Source organism: Apostichopus japonicus, chromosome 22, assembly GCF_037975245.1.
Source record: "Apostichopus japonicus isolate 1M-3 chromosome 22, ASM3797524v1, whole genome shotgun sequence".
Classification (NCBI taxonomy): Eukaryota; Metazoa; Echinodermata; class Holothuroidea; order Aspidochirotida; family Stichopodidae; genus Apostichopus; species Apostichopus japonicus.
In genome coordinates, this window is record NC_092582.1 from 13,591,358 (window position 1) to 13,615,472 (window position 24,115).

At 36.5% G+C, this 24,115-nt stretch overlaps 1 protein-coding gene and 1 long non-coding RNA gene across 3 annotated transcripts in view; one reads left to right on the top strand and one right to left on the bottom strand.

Moving 5' to 3' along the window:
* The window catches only part of LOC139963469 (uncharacterized), a 34,904-nt gene extending 20,869 nt beyond the window's left edge, over positions 1–14,035 (bottom strand). Inside the window, exon 1 of one of the 2 annotated variants that reach the window (XM_071964263.1) lies at positions 13,626–14,035. The gene's annotated coding sequence lies outside the window, so the exon portion shown is untranslated. Of the gene's footprint in view, positions 1–13,367 lie in introns of both variants that reach the window. The other variant, XM_071964262.1, reaches the window with a different exon arrangement.
* Positions 1–16,556, top strand: part of LOC139963472 (uncharacterized) — a 42,375-nt gene extending 25,819 nt beyond the window's left edge. The window contains exons 3-4 of the long non-coding RNA XR_011791589.1: positions 14,108–14,193; positions 15,496–16,556. This is a non-coding gene — a long non-coding RNA (uncharacterized lncRNA). The remainder of the gene's footprint in view (positions 1–14,107; positions 14,194–15,495) is intronic.
* Positions 16,557–24,115: the final 7,559 nt, after the last annotated feature.

Below are 24,115 nucleotides of genomic sequence, written 5' to 3' on the forward strand. Positions count from 1 at the left end.
TCTAAAAATAACGGTGATGACATTTGTGGTCTGATATTTTTTCGGGGAGCGGGTGAGTGGGAAGGGGGGGGGGGGGTTGGGAAGATTTGAGGAGGGCGGGGAGGTGGAGTTAGTGTTTGCAAGATATTTTATAACACTGTGTTAATGAGTGGCTATGTAAATATAGCTTGAGCTACCCTCTTCTCGCCCCCAACCTCTTCCCCGCAGTCCTCGTCCTCACAGACACTTTTCACACACAACGCTAAACGTACTACTGTTATGTCCTTGAGAATCCCATTCTTAATTGCGCACTTATATAACACTAATAATTATATACTATTCCTAATGGAGTTATTAATTGTTATTAGAATAGACTAATAAAAGAAGTTATTTATACGTCGCTATTGACACAATATCTCTATAAGCCTGACCGTTTTCATAGTCTGCAAACCCTTTTTCTCCCCTATAGAAGGTGTCAAATAGCTTCAATTAGTAACAACAGACAAACCAGCAGGGTCTTCTATATGTAGGTCGGTAAAAAGTTAATTCAGTAAAATTATCTATTTGAAAGGAAAATTTCGATAATTTGCGGCGACTTTAATTGAAACGATAAAGGACACAGGTCACAACTTCTTACATGATATTGCTAAAATATTACACAAAACGTCAGAACTATACACGATTGATCGACCCAGGTGGTATTTACCTTATTCGACCACAAAATTGTCGTCCATTCGACTTCGTTCAGTTGATATGACTATACCGTGACGTGATATATATATACATATATATATATATATATATATATATATATATATATATATATATATCTGTATATATATATATATATATATATATATATATATATATATATATATATATATATATATATATATATATATATATATATATATATATATATATATATATATATATATATATATATATATATATATAGTATATAGTATATACTAGTCTGTTCAAGGTGGCATGAAATGGCTTCACAAACAGTCGTTTTACCTATCACGCTGCAGGGGTGGGATGGGGGGCGGGGCTAAGAACAAAAAAAAATCGGCCAACGGAATGTGACTGACACAGCTGTCCAGTATCGCTTTCGAGAAGGTCTGTAAATTGAAACATTTACTTCAATGTACTACTCAAACGTGATAAATGTTTCACTTCTATATAGGCATATATTTGATGGTCAGTTCGTTTTAAACCTTAACAGAGTTCAATAATATACCTATAGACTTTTAACATTGACGCATTTTAAATTTGGGTGACCAGTCCACTTATAGATCTGAAAATAAGAAATAGATCGACAAAGGAAAACGAAGACATGTCATCAACTTTGGAATTTAAATAGCAAACGGGGCAAAGACTTATGAACACGTTATTTTTTTTTACCTGAGAAAAAGGAGTACACATTTTTTCCCCTCATCCGCGAACTAATATTTATAAACCACTTCTCTTACAAAAGTGGCAGTAATTTAAGCCAGTTCGAACGGCACGTGTGCGTATAATCTTGAAATAAGTACGGTAAAAGCTTAAAGCAGCTTCTTTTAATTTGGTCCGCAATTTTCTCAAACCCGATACTGAGTATTTATTCACAAATAAGATTTCAATTTATCGAACTAAGAAAATCTTTTAGCGTTTTCAATCAAATGAACTTGAATCAAGAGTATAGTTATAATTGAAGATATTGATTACATCCTGAACATTTGGTTGTCCGGACACTTTCCATAGTAACATTTAACACAGATAACAAAAATACTAAAGAAACATTGACATTTCAAAATGTCTAACTTCTTCTTCACTAGTCGAAATGAAACTTGGCTGGCCAAACAAACGAAGATTTTACTCTCATTTTTAGTATCATACAGGACCGACCAATAAAGTTGATCAAACTCAACTCAGAAAGCTGCTTTAAAAATTCTTGTATCAGGATTAGGCCTAAACCCCCCCTACGTGTATACTACAATGACCCTGTTTCCGATTCATAATCTCATGTAGTATATGATCTGGTCATTGACTTTAAATTGATTTGGTTGTAAATACAGTCATGGTGATTGCTGGGTAGATATATTAAATCACTCAGCGTTAATTATATCACATTTGCAGGCAACACTCGTCAGGCTATATGGTAAAAGACTATTCGCATTTCTATTCAAAATAGCCTTGACAAGTCTCCTGAAATAATTATGTACTGTTTTTTCCATAAGTAATTGGCTTAAATCTAATTAAGCAGCATTTTGTTAAAGGTTATGGTAAACGTCACTGTTTATGGCAACGATAGAAAATGTCATTCAATATATTTTAATATAAGAAAAGAGAATAATTAAGAAACAAGGAATAAAGGTTTGACTCCCGTTTCGGGGGGTGGGGGTGTCGCGAGCCAAGAAGGGCACTTTTATTAAAACGATATATTAACATTAGAGTTAATTAAAGACTGTATCGAGGAGCTGTCGCCACCATCAATTTAGCTTTGAAGGTCAAACAAAATCCCAGAAATATATTTTGAAAACTAGATATCTTGAAGGGAAACAAAACAACACCGGAATTAATATTACAAACATTACTAGCAGAAAAGAGACTAAACTTTTTGCCAAATTCTTTGCTTGTAACAATTTATTCAAGATAAGATAAGAAAAGATTTAACAATATAAACGCAGTCTGCTTTGCCTGCATCGTTTATGCGAACCGCAGAGGAAGTTGTTATTGAGCTTGGTGGGGGAATAAGCAACTTATTATTACTATTACATATGTATATTTATCAATAACAATTTCCTGCTCATATTTGCACCTTTTTTCGTGTGCGAAAAGACACATTACAGTAGGAAGGTTAACATATGAAGGACGAAAAGCAGCAAGGCTGCTATCTCAGCTAGTGACCAAAAAATACATATATATATTGAATCGTGCAAGTATCATCAATGATATATTACTAAGCCTCATATATCTGTTTACGACCAGTTGGGGAGGACACCTGTAAATATTTATTCTTATACTGGATATTTTGTATCCCACAAAGTCAATGTATTCAAATTGAATTTATTTGTAAATATTCAAAGTTTTGTCACTCTTGCATACACATATATAATATACTGTGAGATGTCTTATCCAATAATCCCACTAATTGCACATAATTTTCGAGCAGATTTATTGTCGGACACTTTAAGAAGACAAACTTTACTACCGGTGCCGTCGAATGGGGACTCCAAGGCAGTGAAATTACTATCAATTATAGAGTCCTTTTATAGAGACAAAGGCTAGAGAATGGTGGTTTGCGAATATTGATCGGTTTATCATAGAATCGTTATCGGAATCTATTTATACCTGTCATTCGTGAATGCCCCTCCACCGGGATTCGAACCCGGGCCTCCCGCTTTATGCGGACACCCTAACCACTAGGCTATGGATGCTGATTGTATATCTAGAGGTTCGAAACCGGTAAGGAAGGTCGTATAAAACTATGGTGCAGAATTAAGTATAGGCTATAGTTATTCATTCTTGCGTTGAGACCATTTTGCTCGTACTCGTACAAACGGGGATTTATACTCGTATACACTGTTAAGTCTGGGTGTGTTTACAACATTATGTAGCCTATATGGTTCTGCCAAAAGCAAGACATACATTGAAATGCTATTCATACGTCAATACATGTATACTCTGGAAGAATTGATCCAGGGTCTCCTGAAACTCGCGGAACGCTTTCTCTACTAATTTGAAACTCCATGTTCCTGGTGAACACCATTAAAGGGTGTGTAGGGATGGGGGGGGGGGGGTCTCCCAAATGAAACTTCTCTCCGCTTGCTGCATCCCCTTCAAATGATACGGTAAGCATTGTCAAATACAAGTGCAGAGACAATATAGCAATGGTCAAATGGGACCTGGGCTCATTTATTAATTATAGGGCAACCACCGTTCTGAACTTCTCCATACAATCTGCGTAACACATACCATCGGGGAAATGTAATAGGCTGGGCTGTTATAAATCTCGCACTCTATTAGGCCCTACCCCCCCCCCCCCCACCCCTGTCGCATTAACCGTGTAAGATACAATAACCAGAAAGCAGTCTAGTTTATACTGTATATGGAATCCGACCCGATTGATAGAGCAACTGAGGAAATGTATCCCGAAGTCAAGTACCAGAACATCATACCGGATAACTTGATCATTACAAAGGTATTATCCTTCTAAAAGTTGATGACAGATAACAGTCATTAGTGGGAGTTGCAGTTGGCAAGCTTACAAGGTTTTCAGACCTTTTCCTCTATTGACTTCAAATAACCTTCCTTCAGCATGATATTTAAGCAAATGTTTGGACAATATCAGTCCCAAAATTCTAGCAAGAACAACGTTGTGTAATAGGTGAAGGTCAAGTGTTTCGTGTCAAAATAAATCCCTGAGGCCTTTAATATTGAGAATTCAGAGCAGTTTATGATATTGTGCAGTAATAACTGACTGAACTTAGATAAAAATGACAACTTAAACAGCATCTTAAACCTGTACCGTATGGTGAGAGCATGGAAGACGTATACCCAGATATAGTGAGAGCAATGAAAAATTGCCCCGACATGCATGGTGTAAACTTCCAGGTATTACTAGTTATGTTCTTTAAAATGCAAATAATTCTCAATTTCATAAAAAAAATATCAATTAAGGTCTGACCAAATATATGTGCTTTCCTGTACACAATGTCCTTGCACAAAATGTCAAGCTAAAACCCAAGCTGTACTATACTGACCACTCCCTAACTAAGAAGAAAGAGTTTGAGGGACTGAATTCTGCTAGCCTTAAACTACCATTGACTTGAAGCAAATTAGAAGTCTCAACTTGAAAACAAAATTGTCCAGCTGCTGTGTTTTACACTTTCCGGCTTGCTGACCTCAAGTGACCTTTGACCTTTAAAAAGAATTACTGGGCTCTTGTACTAATTATAGGGAAGTCATATACCAATATGACACGTGATGAAACTGCCTATACATTATATACCAGCTACTGCAGTTTTCTATTAAAATTATCGTATTTGCATAGTGTTCAAGTTTCGACACCTGGTGACCTTAAATGAACTCTGACCTATATCAAACTGTGTACAAACTATACATACCTTGCGTATATGAGCTCCTTTCATGTTCTGGAATATAGCATCTTTGATATTTTCACATTTTGCCTTCTGATGACCCCAAATGACCTTTGACCTACACCACAAACAACAGGGTTCGCTGAACTAATTACAGAAAATCCACATGCCAATTATAAGAACTGCACAGTTTGAACTTCCTGTAACTTCTACTTCTTGAGATACCGTATTGCACGGTGAACAATGTTTTCAGACTTTGATCCGTGCTGACCTCAAATGACCTTTGACCAATACCAAAAACAATCACAAACCAGTTCTTCTTCCTAAGGGGAACCTACATACCAAATATGAAATATACCCCCCTGAGTTATCCTTCTGAAGTTATGGCGTTTACGGGCAAGTGTCACATACACGCGCACGCCATCACCGTCGCATAGATTCATGCTGCCTTCGGCAAGGGATCAAAAACAAAACAAAAATTGTTTTTTAACGAACTGAAACAATTAATCAGCGGAATCAAATGAAGAATTAAGCTACATATAGTATAATCCTTTCAACCACCTAGAGTGTAATTTGAAAACTTTGGCGTTCCTTCTGACAGTCAATTTGACTTGTACAGACAGGTATTTGCCCGCAGTAGTTTATTCACGTGACTAAACTTAGTTTTTAGTTTTAATTTTTTTTTCTTCGTAAACGAAGTATTCACATTGCATTACTAGACGACCCACTGTGTGGTTTTGTGTGAAAGAAAAACCACGAAATTTTTGAACTATTCAAGAAAACGATTTATCTCAAGGACATGCATAACGGGTAAGCTTCAATTTAAAACCGCAATCAAACTCAATCAAAGTTGTTGATGGCTTTGCCTGTGATATTATAGTTACCTGTATACAAACATATAAGATTATAGATATATATTCCTGTATAAAACCTGTGCAGATTAACTGTATATATGTATAATAAGCTCACGGAAAGTTCAGATTCGTGCGAATATCGCGGACCTGTTACCACTTGTTTGGGCGTTCGACTGACAATCTACGGTTTTCCCATCTGAAATGACTTCCTAAATTGAAAAGATTCCAAATTTGATTTGAGAAGCAACCCGACGTGACAGTTATAATCCATAAGCCCTTTGCGGGCTTCTCCCACATTCGCGATAGTTTAAAAGCGTCGTAAAAATAATTGCCTGATTATTATTGATTATTAATATTATACTTAATATATTCATGTTTACCGTATTGTGTATTTTCATTAGAAATCGTGCATTATATTCTTAAAGGCCAGTGTAAATAAAACAGCAGGTCTGGTTGGTAATTCACGGTTGGCTTGTTAAACATGCATCACAGAGTGAATATCATGACAATTGGAATGAAAATGTTGGCATTTTTCTTGACATAAAAAGTTAAACCACTCCTCTAGGCAAATAATATTTTGGCAAAAAGTGTGCATTTTTATGAAATGATCAGTACAGAGAACTTTGAAAGTCTAATGTCTAAGCAAATATTGCATATGTATCACACTTCACATAATTCTGAACAAGAAGATTATCACAGGGAAGTCTCTATATGTACGGAGACTGGGGTAGAGAGTGGATCCAGTTTTTGTTTGGGGGGGGGGGGGGGTGAGGGTTCACAGAGGGTGATTTGTCTTAAAAAAGAAGAAAAGGTATATCTACTGAGATGACTTCACAGACCATATAATACTTCCTGGAGAAAAGGGGGTGTTTAGCTATATAGGTTCCATTCCGCCGCATTCAATCAAACATATATCGAGGTATAATGAAAGATAATGAAGTTTTCAACGAATAAAGTGCAGAATATTTTGCTCATATATTTATAAGATAAGTGTACTGCACTATGACATACAATTATGCCATTGAACCATTTGTAATATATATTTAAGCCCCGCCGAATGTAATTTCCTAGATGGCTAAAGGTGGATTCCACCCTGGTCTTGTGTAAGTAGGTTAAGCACCTCTACTCATTGCATATCTATCATACAGTTTAATGCTCACACGACATGATATCCTCTTGACAAATACATTAAATCTTAAGTCAATATACACAAAGCCATAAGTTCCTCCCAGTGGCGTAACGTGCGGGAGTGGTATTTCTCAAATTAATACCAACCAATTGCGTCTAAAGTTAAATATTATCCTATCATTTTGCTTTCTGTCATCTCTACAAGCCCCCCACCAATCCCCTCCCTGCGCCACACACACTACCCAACGAGAAAACCTGCGCTTGTTATATCATATGTATGTTTATAACTTTATACCATAGTTATATCGACCGTCCGATGTAAATCCGATATTGTTAAAATAACTTTTAAAAAGGACGAAAAAACTGAACCCAATTGTAAAAATTCCCATCGCTACAGTATTATTGAATTTTTAACTTTATTCAAATGCTAAACTTGATTCGGCAGATAACAAATTTTACTGCCAAAAAAAAAAAAAAAATCCAATAGCTTTTGTAGACAAAGTGTGAACGATAAATTTATGTAATGTAAACAGTATGAGAACAGAGCACACTATTACCAGCTAAGAGTACAGTTGACTTTCTCCAAGCGCGTAGCCAGGGGGAGATGGGGGAGGTCACCCCCCCCCCTCATGAGAGAAAACAAAGAGTGAGAGAGAAACAAAATGACAACGATAAAAAGAAAGAGGGGAATAAAACAAGAGATTGAGAAAGGGGGACCACCAGTGGGGGGGGGGGGAGAATTTGGAGAACAACGTAGAGAGGTCTCACACAAAGTTTCAGAAGTGTTGAAATTGGAATATCTCATTCCCATTATATGACTAAAGAGAGATGTGATATGCATAGCGGTATATCTAAGCCTTTTGACCCCCACACTTTTGAAGAGCTATTTTTGTATAGGCAGCCTACATAGGGTAACCCTATCGAAAAGGAATGCAAACTACCACATTGTAGACTATGCATATACAGGGGCAGAAATGGAACTAAAAAGGTTTTTGGCTTGTATTCGCTCGACTTGGTCGGTAAAATTCTCCGGTTGTGTTGCAGAATAACTGGCAACACTGTATATGCTGTAAACTTTAAACTGGTGTATATCACACCGTGACACCATCGTATTGTTTGTTTTGTATTAAACAAGCTATACTGCCACGTGTGTGCCACGGATTTGACTAGGCCGCCATAGAATTAGCTTCTATTTTGAGTGAGTTATTACATATTTGAATAATTTCTACCCAACGAATCAATATTAGGCTAATCTTATGCAGTATTGTGAACATTTTAATATAATATTACATGGCATAACTCTCGGCCGATTTGGAAAATATTTGAAAGCTCTGAAGCCTCTATTAGCCCACTATATCGCATAACGTTCTCGTTAACAGGTCAAGAAATGGAATCCACCTCACCTCCTAATATACAATTCTGGCTACGCGCTTGACTTATACTCCACAATATATATCAAGTTCATATTTTTAGTTAGCAAATGGAACTCAGAAATAAACTATTCAATTTGAGTAACGAAACAAACAGTACCGTTACCATGGTTTCAAGTGTTTGGGAATGGCGCAAAATGGAAAATACCTAAAATACCCTCCTCCCACTCGACCTCTTCCACACCCCCTCTCGGCCCCCCCCCCCCCCGATGAAAAAATCTGGTTACGCCACTGGTTCCTCACCTTTTTTATTTTTTAGAAATCAGTTCCACATTTGAAGGATTTTTAGGAATAACTTATACCCCATGGGTGGTTAAACTGTGGACATGTGCTTTTTATTATCAAATTTTTACGCATTTCCTTAAAAAAAAATTGTCCATGTTTCAAACAGATGAAAAGTAACTTTCGCAAAAGTAACCAAGATTTCAATTTTTCCATATGGATAACGAATAGATTTAAAAACGGCTAATGTTAGTGTCTAGACTAAGTATCCGTCAAACACTGCAGGCCAATAAAAACAATGGGGTTTAGGGTCTTGATGGGTTTCTTCACTGTTTATACTCACATTAATTGCTGTTTAAAATAAATACACCCACACACACACATGTATATATATATATATATTTATATAAATATATATATATATATTTATTTGTTTGTTTGTTTATTCATATATTTTTTTTATTTTTTTATTCATCACTATCTAAGCGATAATGATTTCGGTATCTACACTTAATACCGGGTCTCTCCCTTCACAGAAACCCTGGGTCCGCCACTGATGGCAAACATACGTGATGGTCGATATATAGGCGACGAGGCCTAAAGTGTAGTCACCACTGCCCTTTGCTGGTTCAAACCACTGGACAATAACACCTATATCGTCCAAAGCCCAGTCAGTTTTGGCGTAACTTACAAATATATATATATATAGTCATACATGCATGAAGTTGGCTATTAATTTCAAACGGAGAAATGGCTTAAGAAGAGTTAAAGACCATCGATCCAATTTATTTGACTTCCTTGTTTCTTCGTGTAATTTCTAAGAGCACCCAACGCGACTATGTCGTGGTAAACTCTGGACACGTAGGTAATATAGTATGATCTGTCTTGCAATTGAGCCTGTATCATATAAGAATATAATATTGTATAAGGACTCCATGCAAAGTCGTACGCGAGTCCTTAAGTACGATTGGAATTTTGGTTTGATATCTACAGATGCAATAAATGGAGTGAACAGATCTGTTCCTATATTAAACCATTAAGCGCGTTTAAAGACTAATCGGGGTATACCCTTAGGGAATATTTAGCTGCAAGGGGCATCTGCGAAAATTTGTGGCACTTTATAACACCGTTTTATCAGTATTCGATTCTATTGAAAGTTGGTCTAAATCCCCACTTTATATAGGACATGTCAAAGAGGACGTAACAATGACAAAGTTGACCCAAGGGAGGAAAGGCTATGGGATAATCTTTTAATGGGGCTTTCATGAAACCTATAAACTAGTTCACGGTATCATAGCTTGTATAATCGAGGGCCACTCATGTTGGATAAATATAGAACCCTATTGGAAAGATCAAAGGATGTGTATTGGAGATAAAGAGTTTTAAAGAAAGCGATGGTCATTTAAGGATAATGCGGGATCTACGCCCATCTGATATGAAAAGACCCCAGAATACACTGCAGTATTGGGATGAAAAGTTTGTCAGAAGGGAAGGTTACGGTATGCTGAGCAAGTGTTAGGACAGGGCTTCTTTATTGTAGAGGTCTGACATAATGGACCCATCTCAAGTTAAATGCCATTCCCTTGTTTTACCTTCATGCATGCATGTAGATTTAATCTCATCAAATAATTCTTTTCGGTTTAAAAAAAAAAATACTGCTGGTTGTCACAATCAAATTCTTCCGATAGCAAGTTGTCACATGTTTAATGTGTGACCATAGCTTGGTCTTTCTAGCATATTTCTATGTGAAAGATTTGTAACATCTTGAGAACATCATTCCTGATTGCCTACAGAATGCGTTAGATCACAAACTGGTAAAAAGTGCGGTACTCGACCAAATTTTCTCTGGCCCGCGGGAAAGGTTTTTAAAGCCCTTTTCAATGTGGTCCGCAGAACAGTAACACAATGGTAAACATGAGATATGTATACTTGGGGAAGTTGGTATATATCTGGCCTATACTTGCGACAGGACACTCCAAAATGGGCAGTTCGCCCAATTGGTTTCGGCCTCACGAATTCATGGTACAAAATTTCACTGTGGCCCGAAAAAAAAAGTCTCGAAACATTCCGTGCTACCGGTAACCCATGAAATATCTTAATGAGAAGAATGCATTGGTATGGCACACTGTAAATCCGGATGGGGGGGGGGGGGGTGGGGGACATTTGTCCGTAGGTTATCATTTTTCTAGCATATTAATGTATTACATATCTGAGCAACGGTCCATTTTTGTTTGTCACTTTCTGGATTGTTGCATCGAACTAGGCCTTAGTTTTATCCTTGATTAAGTATAATACAAGGTTTGCATGTGAATGTTCCGACCTCTACCTTTAACCCTATATCCGATACATGTTAGGCTAAATACGGATGGCCATAAAGTTATAGCTTTAAGTAAACTACTTGGAAGGACGCGGCCTTTGTATTCATGAGATCCCTGTTTAGAACATATATATTTATGGTCTAAATTTCTTTTATGAAAAGTGGTAAAGAAATATTTTTTTTTTAAAACTTGAAATATCGATGTATTTCTGCATGTTAACGGTTGTAATAAAGTGTAGGGCTCAGAATGGTGAACCCCTAACCAGTTGCGATGCTTGCTGCAGAGTCATACATGCATGACAAAAACCTATATATACATAAATATATATATATATATATATATATATATATATATGTATATATATATATATAGGCTATATATATATATAGGCTATATATATATATATAGGCTATATATATATAGGCTATATATATATATAGGCTATATATATATATATCTATATATATATATATATATATATATATATATATACATTCGATTTTTCATATAGGCCTACGATATACGTATACGATATATAGTTATACCTATAGGCTATAGATATACCTGTACAATATATTTGTGTGTTCCTCGTCAAAGATGCGAACAGCATTCAGTTCCTGTCATCATTAATGCATTTAGACGGGAGGTAGTATAGGACCTACCATTAAATTATAAAGTATATCTTGTCCCTAAGGGTTATGACGGGGGATTGATCTCTCAGATGGTTATTTTCAACTGTGATTCTTAATAACGAGTGCTGTATATTACTGAAACTTATATGCGACAAGTAGTTACAGGTGTGGGTTAAAAAAAAAAAAATACAATATCGACAGTTTTGATACAATTTAAGGATACCAAAAAAATACACTTGTGTAGGCTATAGCAATAGCAACACCGGAATAACCAGCTGGTTTAATACATGATGCTGTTCATGAAATTGTCTAGAAAAATATAAACAAAGAAAGAAAGGTTTTTTTTTTTGGATAGATTTTTTTGGTGGTTTTATATACTTTTCGACCTCCGTTTAACCGCTAGTAATTGCAGACGTTGTTATCTGTTTTATATATATATATCTATTAAAACGTATGAAATAATAGTCTGACATCTTTTAAGATACTTTAAAATATGTAATTCCGGAAGAATTCCAACCAGTGACAGAGTCCCCAATCACCGGTCAAGGCACGCGCAAAGACGTAGCGCGCGACTTAGACACTTCAGTTTTAATTTTTTTTTTAAATGTTAATTTGGCTACAAAATGTCTTCTTCAACCTCTATAGGCCTATTTGTCCCGAGTTCTGAGCGCTTTAAGTTTCCTAAATCGGTTTATTGGCTGTATTTCGACACCGTGAAAGCCATTATGACCCTTGTCAATCAACTGTTGCTAAATTGGGTAATTCTTAACGACCTGTTGATCTTACAACATATATAGGCCTATATTATATATAAGAAACTTGGCATATATAAATAGATTTTTATAGTAACATTAGTCTGTGTGGTATTTTACTGTGCTACTGACAGTAGCTGTGAGAGACGATGGAGCCGAGGATAGGAGGGGGGGGGCGGGGGTGTGGCATACCCTCCTTCTCCCCGGTTTTGTGACAAAGCTCAAAATTGCCCCTTTTCATAAATATGCAGTACCCTTAAATTAAAAATTGTCCCCCATTTTATTCAAAGATGCCCTTTTTATTGCGAAATTAATTAAATACTAAGAAACTTGTAACTGAAATGTTCACATTCGCAGAAAGGTTCGATTTTTGTTGGAAAGCGTTGAGGTAACTTTGTGTTTTGTTCCCTCAAATCAAAGTCACATGCCATAGTTTTCTTTAAGTTTGTGCCCCCTGTCCCACCAGATTGAACCTTCCATCGCCCCTGCTGTACATTTTGTATGTCCATCTTGACACAGTTAGCATACATAGACTACTATGCATGAAATCCTCAAAAAAAAAACCAACTGTGATCATAAGTTCATTTACATTTACAAGTTAATATAAAGTTACTATCGTGCCAACCCATGATCAATAACGTCATTTGCATGACCAAAACAGTTGTCAAAAAGATTATTTTTTAATTTTTTATGGCAGGAACTTTGAAAACAACAACAACAACAATAAAAACCTTTCCGATACTCCGATAGTCAAGTTAAAGAAACTATTATTCCTTGCACAGAGATAAGACATTGGTGCACAATCAAGCAGTACAACCATAAACAAAATTATGATGTAACTTACGACTCTTTGATCTTTTAAACTCCACCAAAGTTTATATTTCACAAATTGTTCATTAAAGAAAGACTTATTATAAAGTGCAAATGTAAGGGGTGGAAAAAATAAATGAAAAAAGGGTAAATCTTACCTGATTTTAATACCGTACGTTGGTTTGGTATTGTCAACTAGTGATGGTGCTGTGTAAAATCCATCCCCTTGATTACCCGTGTGGTGTAAACCATTGGACAAGGTTAAACGAAGAACTCCCAGAGGTAACGACGACTTATGACATCTGTTCGGACAGTTATAGTTCCAAGTTCCTGTTTGCAGCAACGGCGAAATAATCCCCTCTGTATACACTACCAGGGTTAAATCAAGTCTCCCTTATATAACTTAAAATATTTACCTGTTAGTAGGAGTTAGTGACTTCTCCATCATCTATTCAACCTCCAAAGTAAAATGCTGGAGCTTTTGATGTGAACCTGACCGTGTTTCCGGATGGAATTGAGTAAAATCTCTAAATCCGTTGGGTTTCCTTATCACGTTTTCTGTAATATCTCGTAATCCAATCAGTGAAAAGTTGTTCCCTTGTTGTGCTGTCGTGTTCTACCGCCGCCGCCGCACATAGAGTTGTATAGAATTGAACGATGAACACAGGTAGGTTGGTCATAAAGCAAGACAATAGAACGCCCTCTCTTCAACGAAATAAACCGCCTGTTGGCAATCATATTTACACCTCATGGTGGGTTTAATATCCCCATCTGTGAGCTGTCAGAAATCAAATCAAATAGTAACGTTAAAAAATCTCTTATTTTTTTTTTATTGAACAACTGTTACTTGAGATGAAATGTAGGTTATGATGATTTAGACTTGTTTGCTTCAATTTAGGCCAAGTAATGGGAAAGATGAAATGACTGGAATTGATACGAAAATAACCTTGCACGAACTGACGGACCTATACGTGCAGCCAGTAGGTATGTAGAATTAAGAATGGACAAAGAAAGGGGAGGGGACGGGGTTAATCTATGGCGGGTGGGGATTAATCAGCGTAGATATTCACCGTTATATGTACGGTGAACGACGTCAATTGTATGATTCATGTTCATGGATATTCATGATTTTTCATGGATATGCATATAGGGCTGGATAAAAAGATGACAGTATATTGAAGGAAGGGGTCAGGTTGTTCGGTCAGAATACCTTGTATTTTTTTTTTTATACTTTTAAGTAAAAGAAGGTCAATAGATCGTTTACATGGTTCTAGTTTCCCTGTACCTTAACGGTTGCGTTTGCAGTTTAATTTCTTTTTTTTTCAAGTAATATTCGAACAGAATTAATTTGTTGGAAAAAAATTTGTTCCCCTTTCAACGCCAGTACTAACGCATGGTTCCATTGACCGTATAACATCCATTCATTCACACCCACACATAACTTACATATAATGAGTATAACCTTGTCTAGTTTCCATAGATGGATAGGGAGGAAGTGGTTATTTACAATCACTATTTATTGGTTACTATAAACTGGCTAATTCTGCTGCGGATAGAAAGACTTCATGCAAAATAGAAGAAAATAAAAAAGATTTATACCTTACGAGATGATTGTTATAAGGTTGTTATGACTGATGGCAACATGCAGGTAAACCACTTTCTATATGTGATTTCTCGGAAATATTTCCAAACGTGAGATTCCAAATTGATCAAATTAACACACTAGTTTTTCTTTACCAAATTGATGTTAAATTAGCAAGTAATTAGCTATTCCATTCGATTAACAACTTATTTTTTAATTTATTGTTTTTAATGTTTCATCTTTCTAGTATTGATCAAAGCCCAACTTATTTTTCCTTCACATTATGAATTGAAAACTTTGACAAGTCAAGCGTATATAACGCGACCTTCATTGTTCTTGAGATAGATTTTAATATCGAATAGCATTGAAATAGATAAAGGAATCTGCCTTAATTAACATCCCGGATTTATCCGATCTTCCTTGCCGGGGCAATACCGGACATCGAAACTGTTATAGTCGGAACTGTCTCCCTTGTGTAGTAACTTCGAAACTTAAAGGGATGAACCCAATATAGCACTTGTGTTGAAATCCAAGTTGCCATAGCAACGGTCGTGCAGTACAGAATTCATGAAGGGATGGGGTGTAAATTATTAAAATTTCGTTAAACTGCAGTCCAAAATCAATTGTTCATGAAAGGTGTTTGCGATGAAATATTCAACGCAGTGAACTAGTTTTTTTTTCTAGTTTTCCTTTCTTTCTTACAGCTTCGGAATATCAATTTGCATTGTTGGCGTTCCATGAGAATATGATAATCTTGATGCTTACTGGCTTATATGGTGAGTTATAGCTGTCTTCGCAATTTTGGAAACCTTCAAGCGAGGCTTCTTTTCGATCAGTTTATAGTTCCCTTTAAACCCTGCAGGCAATCCAAGTTCAGGGCCATGGGACAGAATTACCCAAGAAGAAATCCCGAACTTGACCGTTCATCATTACCCCACGTGCCTGCCATTCGTTCTAATACACCTGCTGTTTCAATTCAAAATTATACGGCATGCGGCCGTATATTACCTGATAGCACGCAAGTTGTTTAGAATTCAGTATTGCATCAGTAACGTGATATACAAACGAAAATGTAATAGTTTTGATGTTGTGAAGGGGGGGGGGGGGCAGGGGCACGGCAGGAAAACCTTCAAACCCTTCATAAACCAGAAGTTCCCCATTTTTATAATGACAATAATTATTGTCTAATTTTGTAATTAAAAAGTGTCCTTTAATTTGTTGTTTAGAACAAGCCCCTTTATTAAGAAATTACAACAAAAAACGTGGCTAGAAAGTACTATTGGGTTGTAAAATTAAACCAAACTATAGTGATTGAAATGTGCCGTTTTAATTAAAAACAGAAGATGCATATACCGGTATAGGTTCCATTTTGTCAGGGTGTGTTTTTATGTGATTTTGTGGTTTTTTCCACCTTCAAATCAAAGTCACGTGTCCCAGGCTGCCCTTTGAAGTTTCTACTACCTCGATGACTCTTGTTACTTCTCTCGGTCGATGATCCTAAATTTCTGGGTCAAATTCAAAGAAACTATAATTAGTTTTTTGTGTCTACTATGATTCAGGCCCGGAATAATGTTCAATATTCTATTATTCTAAAAAAAGAAAAGAGGGAACATGTACCAATCTTACAAATTGAATTATGATCTCAGTTCAACTCAATATGTCACTTTTGATTTACTTCACGTATACGTTATTGTTCTATCACACCCTGACATTAATGAAATACATGTATGTTATATGTTGATATTTCATGCTTATAAGTTTTAAGTGGCTAGCAATTAAATGATATTGTGGGAGGGACCCCTTCTATTATTTCAGTTTCCACTACCAGGATTCGTTACCGTCTGTAGTTGGTGTCTGTACCTGTCTCGTCCCTCGTTACCTATATACGTGCAAGTGTCTGGATTTGAAAGTACGTTAAGTTAGCCATGAATAATATCTAGCTTATTGCTGATGTCTGGCATTATGTTCTATCGATATAAAGAACCATTCAAGCGGTATTTTACGTTTTCATCCTTCCCTAGAAAGAAATTTGTTTCCTCCCTCATTATCACCTTTGTCAGTTTCTGTTCCTATTTCTATGTCTGTTTCTTCTTCTATCTCCATCTCGCTATTTCTCTATCACTGTTTCGTTATCTATTCTATTTTGTTTTTACTTCTCTACATAAAGTCCCTTCTTGTTTGTACGTGCATTTGCTGTTCGTCCATGCAAAGGCTGTTCTTCATAGTTCAGACTGAAACCAGACTCTAAACACTTAGAAACGGAGTCGCGCTGGACTCGTCCTGCTGGTATAGTCTGTATATGAACTTGCATAGAGCAGGACCCACAGTGCTGAGATTCCGACAGGACTCGTCCTGCTCTGTAGTCTGTATACATGAACTTGCATAGAACAGGATCCACAGTGCTGAGATTCTAACAGAGCTCGTCCTGCTCTGTGTAGTCTGTTGAACTTGCATGGAGCAGGACCCACTTTGCAGAGATTCCGACAGGACTTGTCCTGCTCTGTGTAGTCTGTATATATGAACTTGCATGGAGCAGGACCAACATTGCAGAGAATCCGACGGGACTCGTCCTGCTCTGCAGTCTGTATGAACTTGCATAGAGCAGGACAAACAGTACTGAGATTCCCACAGGACTCGTCCTGCTCTGTAGCATGTATATGGATTGTATGAAGCAGGACCAACATTGCAGAGAATCCGACAGGTTTCGTCCTGCGCTGTAGTTATATATACATGAACTTGCATAGAGCAGGACAAACAGTACTGAGATGCCGTCAGTTGTACGAACATTAAGTACAAATGTCGGTTGAAATGTTCGACAATGTATTTAGATGAATTTCAAAGGCGATATGAAATTTTGAAATTTGAGATTTACTCAGTGTAACCGATTTGATTAAATAAAAAATTGGTAAACTTTACATAAATGTAGATCATCACAAGATTAGTTGAATGCATCTGTGCTAAGAACTGGCGGATGTTCATTGGATTTTGTGTCAGTCATGTATATCAAAATATAGATAATATTCTAAAAAATAATGATTTCTCTCCAAGCAGTTACTATTTTCTTGTTTGTGCTGTAAGTGCGTGTGATTTTTATTTTTGCTAATTTTTTTATTATTATTTATTGGGAGGGGGGGCGGGGAGTGTTTGCCACAGAAGTAAAAATCATCTGAAGTCAAATTGATTCACAGCGAGACCTAGAATATCTTGGAAACTTTTTAAAGTCATATTCTGGTCACTAGCCACCATTTTAAAATAATTTCAATTCATAAATAAGATGAGTTCGGTAGTTCAAAATTCTGTTCAATTCAAGTGGAAACGCGAGAATGCTGCATGCCTTACAATTCTATATGTTTGTCGTGCTTTCTATACTATTCAGTTTCTATCACTAAATATCACCGAACTGGAAGAGTAAATCGGATTTCCCAGGAAATCCCTGCCCCCAACATCACCTCAAACAGAGGTCAAAAGAAGGACACGGTTGTCCTTGTTAAGCTATTTTTAATCTAAGTTAAGTATAGCATAATCCTGGTTTGACTCTGTATCTATGATTACAGTGATGGCTACATGAATTCAACGGGTCTTGTATCTCCATAAACTGTTGTCGTTCTGTTTTTTCCTCTTACTGCGGAAACACGAACCATTGTGGAAGGATATCTATACTGTAATTTTGACGCCAAAGGCTGACAACATATAACACTTATTAATTAAATAAAAGTGTTATCTTTCAGACGCAAACATCCGATCATATTATTAGTCTATAGACCAAGTTTTTCTTTCCTATAATGCATTGCATCCTCCTTGGTGGTAACCTGTAAATTAAACATCCTATATTTCATAGAAAAAATAACATGATGATTTCTCCTATTTGTATAAAATGTACAATTTGATAATCCGGAAATGTAATTTGTACACTTGGACAATGGGATAGATAACCTAATTCATCCATCTCAAAACCGTTATATGGAAAGTGCAATAGATGTGTTGATGTTCTAAGATATAATATGAATTGCCGCCATGAGATTGTTATAAACTCTCGAAATCATTTGTGAATCCTAAGGCCGGATCTCGAATGATATATATATATATATATATATATATATATATATATATATATATATATATATATATATATATATATATATATATATATTCAAAGTCGCAACTGAAAGTGTATGGGCCATGAGAAGGCAGTGAGGCAAAACTAAGCCGACGACGATGATTCCGTGAGCTTCAAGTGTGCCCTAGACGAAAAATCATCGTCTGAGTCGTCGCTTGAATTATTTTTAAAGAACAGTCACCCAGGAAAGAACCTGGGCACGAAAACCAACTAGCGAACGACTGATCCGCTCTCAACTTTTTCTTTTCTTAAAAAGTATAAAGCTACATTTATTGTCTCGTCCTCTTGTTATCCTCTTTTCACGGGTATGGATAATTGTCAGGTAACTAAAAGTGTCATAATTCGTACCACCCCAATCCCCACCCCGCTGCCCCCTCCCCCAAAAAACCCCCCAAATGTATACTGAGGTGATGGCTGGTGTGCATGTGTATGTATGGAATGTTGGTTATTTAAGGATATATCAATAATGTTAACATTCAGGGAGTTTGTACTTGGTAGGTCGATCACCCATATCAATTAAAGAAACCTATTGTTTTTGGTGAAGGTCAAAACTCATTTGGGGTCAATACAGTATATAGTTGTCAGTAGGCTGCATACCAGTACTGAAAAATAGACGATTAAGACCAACAAGATTAGTATTGGTTAGGGTTTTGTTATAATGGAATGCTCAGTTCCACTTAAAGTGATATAACCAAACAGATAGTTCAGTACATGTGGTAACCCAGGATATATTCACGGGAACACAGAAGGGGTGTGAACGTGTGAGCTTATGCAGTGTTTTAACATGTTTTCTGACCTAGGGTATAGGTTTATTGTTGATAAATTACATGTTATGAAACGATTTGTTTTATTTGTTTATTACGTGTGTTCATCTCTGCAAGAGAAGCACCCACAGAATGTTGGACAAGCAAATAAATACTGACCTATACAAAAACATGTAAACAATCCAACAGTTGACCTTTCATTGTTGACCCTGTTTACATGTTTTTACAATTTCAAACACATTGGCACCTACACACTGGGATGATAATACAGTGTTATTTTAATGGGAAGCGCTGTTTCTTCATTACAGATAAAACGCTTCTAAATCCTCAAGGGAAGAGTGATTCTATTTGAAAATATGTTGTAGTACTTTGGGGGAAATAATAGATTTTTAAGGGGGAACTATAACACTTCCCCTTAACTGACATTTTGTACTTAAAAAACGTTATAGGGTGAAAAGTTTAAACCATGCACAACTTATATCTCTGATCAACTGTCTACCATTGAAATAACCACAGCAGCCTTTTTGAGGAATATTCTGGAGTATATATACTGCAGCGATGTTCGTAGACATAAACGTTACCAAAAGAAGAATCTATCGCCATATATATATATTTTTTTTCTCCTTAGGGATAATTTTTTATGATGTTTCCACCTTATGGGGCAATTATCTCTTTCGGGTTCCGGCTTTAGGAATCACAAATGATTTCGAGTTGGTAAGCATCATGTTTGATCTCTAGAGTAAGGCAAATATGTCACCAAAACAGAACTAGTATTGTTCGATACAGGTGGCAATTGCCGACAGTGGAATTACGAACTTCCTTACCGGTTCCGAACCTTTTGACATGCAATCAGCGTCCATAGCCTAGTCGATAGGGTGTCCGCATAAAAGCAGAAGGCCTGGGTTCGAATCCCGGTGGAGGCTGGAAGTTTTTACACTCTTCGCAAACGACACAGTTTTGTGGTCTCAAACATAACATAAACATAATGTACGTACTTTCGTGCGCTGTTGCATCAGCGAAGTTATCAGATTTAGCAAACAATCTGGAAATGACATTAAAAATTGGACAAAAAATGTTGACCATGACGTCATCATGAAGATCATTTTTAAGGCTGGAGCATTGCAGACATTAAACATATATACTTTAAAGATTATTGTCTCGAGAATAAATTGAAGAACAAAGAACCTATTTACGATATATTCTACATATTTTGTTCTGTGTTGTAAAAATTATAACGAATAAACTCCTATGAAAACAGTACTTGAAGTTAAAGTGACTCAGTCGTTAACATCTATTTGATAGGATCAATTTTACAATTTTATATCAAATTAAAGATCATATACATTGCTCAAATTAGTTGACATCAGGGGTTCCCATTTAATTTTCTACAATGGGCAGAGAGACACATCGGTTAGAGCATGGAGGTAAAACACTTCCATAGTTAGAGAGAGAGAGAGAGAGAGAGAGGTGGGGATAAAGAGGTGATAGACACATGGCGACAAAATTTCACTTTTTCTAGATTAGGCAATGTGCGGCAGAGTATGGCGGTAGGGTCCTCAATTTAATGTCTAAAGGCCGAGTCGGCCGACATCTACAAAAATGTGGCCAGGTTTTTCTTTTCTTCGCTATAGTCGGATTACTATACTTCATACAGGGGGGCATATGGGCTGTATATGTAGTGCAGATCGCCTATTGAGAATCCCTATGGTATATTTTATTCAACCATTCTGAAGTTCGTGTGTCAACATACATCGATTGTTTTCCCGAATTAATACAACACGTCTTCTGTGTATACACAAATTCGATGATAGGTTTATGTATTCAGATTAACAAAAATGCGACTCGATCAGACACGGGTGATATTACTTTTTCTTTCGCGTTATCGCCTTGGAATGCATTGATTACCATCATCCACACAATAAAAGAGGGGTTTCGACAATTAATGGCGGTTGTACAGTTATGTCTGTGTTAATATTCCCAGTTTCCTTTGTGGATACTTACTAATAATTATTGCGTTCATTAACAAAAGTAACCTTTTACCATATTGATATGTTTGATGACAGACGTAAATTTACTCAATATTTCTCGTCTTGTATAAAATGGTAATCTTTGACAATTAGATGAATAACCTGGTTTTGAATTTATATTCTCCCATTTGTGTGATTTTTGTCCTTTAATATAGTGATGAAAGGTTGTCAAGTGGCGGAGAGGATCTCGGTTACCCGCTGATGTCAGTGATTTAACGCCAGTCGCATTATCGATTGAGGTCAACTTAAGGTCATTCGGCTTAAAATGCCCCAGTGTATCCCGTTCTATGCCATACATTTTTGCTCTTTTCCAAAGAAAGAAAAGAGTACCAGTGAAGTTAAACGAGAAGACCGGAACATAGCTATCTCCTTCACCCTCGAAACGTTCCTGTTTTCATCGAAGAAATAAGTCTTGTGCAAGGTTTTTACGGTAGCAAAAAAAAACAGAGGTGGCCTATTCCACTATTTGCTTAGGGGTTTTGTTTTGCGGGTCTATAAAAAGAGTAAAACTCAATTACGACCGAATCTAATTTGATACAAAATCTGCTCATGGAATTATAGAATGCTATTAAATTAATCAAAATACACAATTCCATGACGATTTAAGCTAAACATAAAACTTAATGTTAAATTATTTAGAACAAGAATATGGAAGCCCCACCTCCATTAACATTGACTGTGCAAAACACGTTGGGCGCTGCAATAAAACCCAAAGACGAATTGCTAAGGTCTCAAATTTTGGATGTCTTTAAAATAATATATACATATCGAAGGTTTACTTAACTTGTATTACATAATAAAACGTCTCCTTTTAGGCATTTGCGTTACAAAATCGAGTAAAGTTAGTTAACAGTTTGTAGCATGCTTTGCGTACTAGCCGATGCAATTGCGTACAATTGAATCAATAGGGAACAGAAAGATTTCTGAAAACTGTAAATAGTACAAGGCCTATGTCATTGGAGACTGGAATTTACGAGCCTAAATTCCGCTTAACTGTTTCATCAACAGAAAGTGAAATTACTCTTCTGACGTAGTTTTAGAGGAGGGAGTATGGATTCTTCTATTGAAGGGTTGGAATCTTAATTTGAAAAGAAATATCCCCGATTGATGAACGGATTGTTATCCTTGTACTGAGTAATTGATTCGGCGATTAGGGACTAAAATTGTTAAGTAGTCTTCTTCTTTGAATGAAAATATACAACGTTTAACAGTGTTTATGACGACTTAAAAGTACTCAGTGGTTGACGCGAGAGATTTATCTATCATTTAAAGAAAGGAGGAAACTAATTTGATGGATAAACAGCATAGTTATGATAAAAGAAAGAATAGCCACAGTAATTGTACAGCAGGTGGAACACTTTTGAATGAAAATTTCTATAGAGTGAAAGTAAAATGCGCGTTTCAAAAGAGCGCCATCGATATTACATATACGTCTTCTTTCCGTTTACCGCAGTAAGGTTGTACCAAATTCTGGGAGAAACAACTCACTCTCTCGCCCCGTAATGATAATTTTAATTGGAAACAAGGCAGCCCTATTGTTGATATGAAAAGATCGATGATAACCGGCACATTTTGACTGAAAGATGAAAACCTTTCCAGATGTGTCGTACTACAGTGGGGTATTTTAATGTACCGTTGACTGACACGATTCTCCCTATAGTCCCGCACCGCCGTTTTTAGTTATACCATGGAGGCCTGTTTTTACCTCCATGGTTATACCATGCTTCTCATACTTACGGATGCCGCCTCACTCCATGTTGTTGACTTACTTATGGTTATCATTGGAAATGATGTTATTGTACAATCATTAGCTGTTTTGAGCCAATGATTAAATTTAGCGTCGTTGTCAAAATTAACGTTGATTTCTGTATTATATATGTACTCAGCATTCTCTGTATTGATTAATGTGTGGCTGTATCATGTTTACTAACATAGATACCTTTACTGGCAAGTTGAGTTTCATCCGGTTTATGTAATGTTCACTAAAGATGTCGTACCACAATTAATAACTCCATTGACTTACACACTAAATTTGCAACTTTCCAAGGTCGTTATTGCATTTATTGAAGTTTTCAACTGACATGTCCTACCAAGCATAGGCCATAGTATAACTGATGGTTTGAGCTATCTGAACCACCTTAGACTTTTTGCCACCAAGACAGTTTATATTTCAAACTAAAAGATGTTACAGTTCAGCATAATACTCCCCAACCCTTCTGCCAGCCCTAGCTGCGGAATATCTCTGTTTCACCCAGGATTTTCTAAAATGCCTTGAATCACCTTCCGTGACCCTCCTGAACTGAGGCCCATGAGTAGTTCATCCTCTTCAAGATCCAATTGGAATTTTATGTGATAATCGAGAGAAAAAAATGCCCCCAAGTTAAGTCACTGCAATAGGTTCTTCAAGGATAGAAGT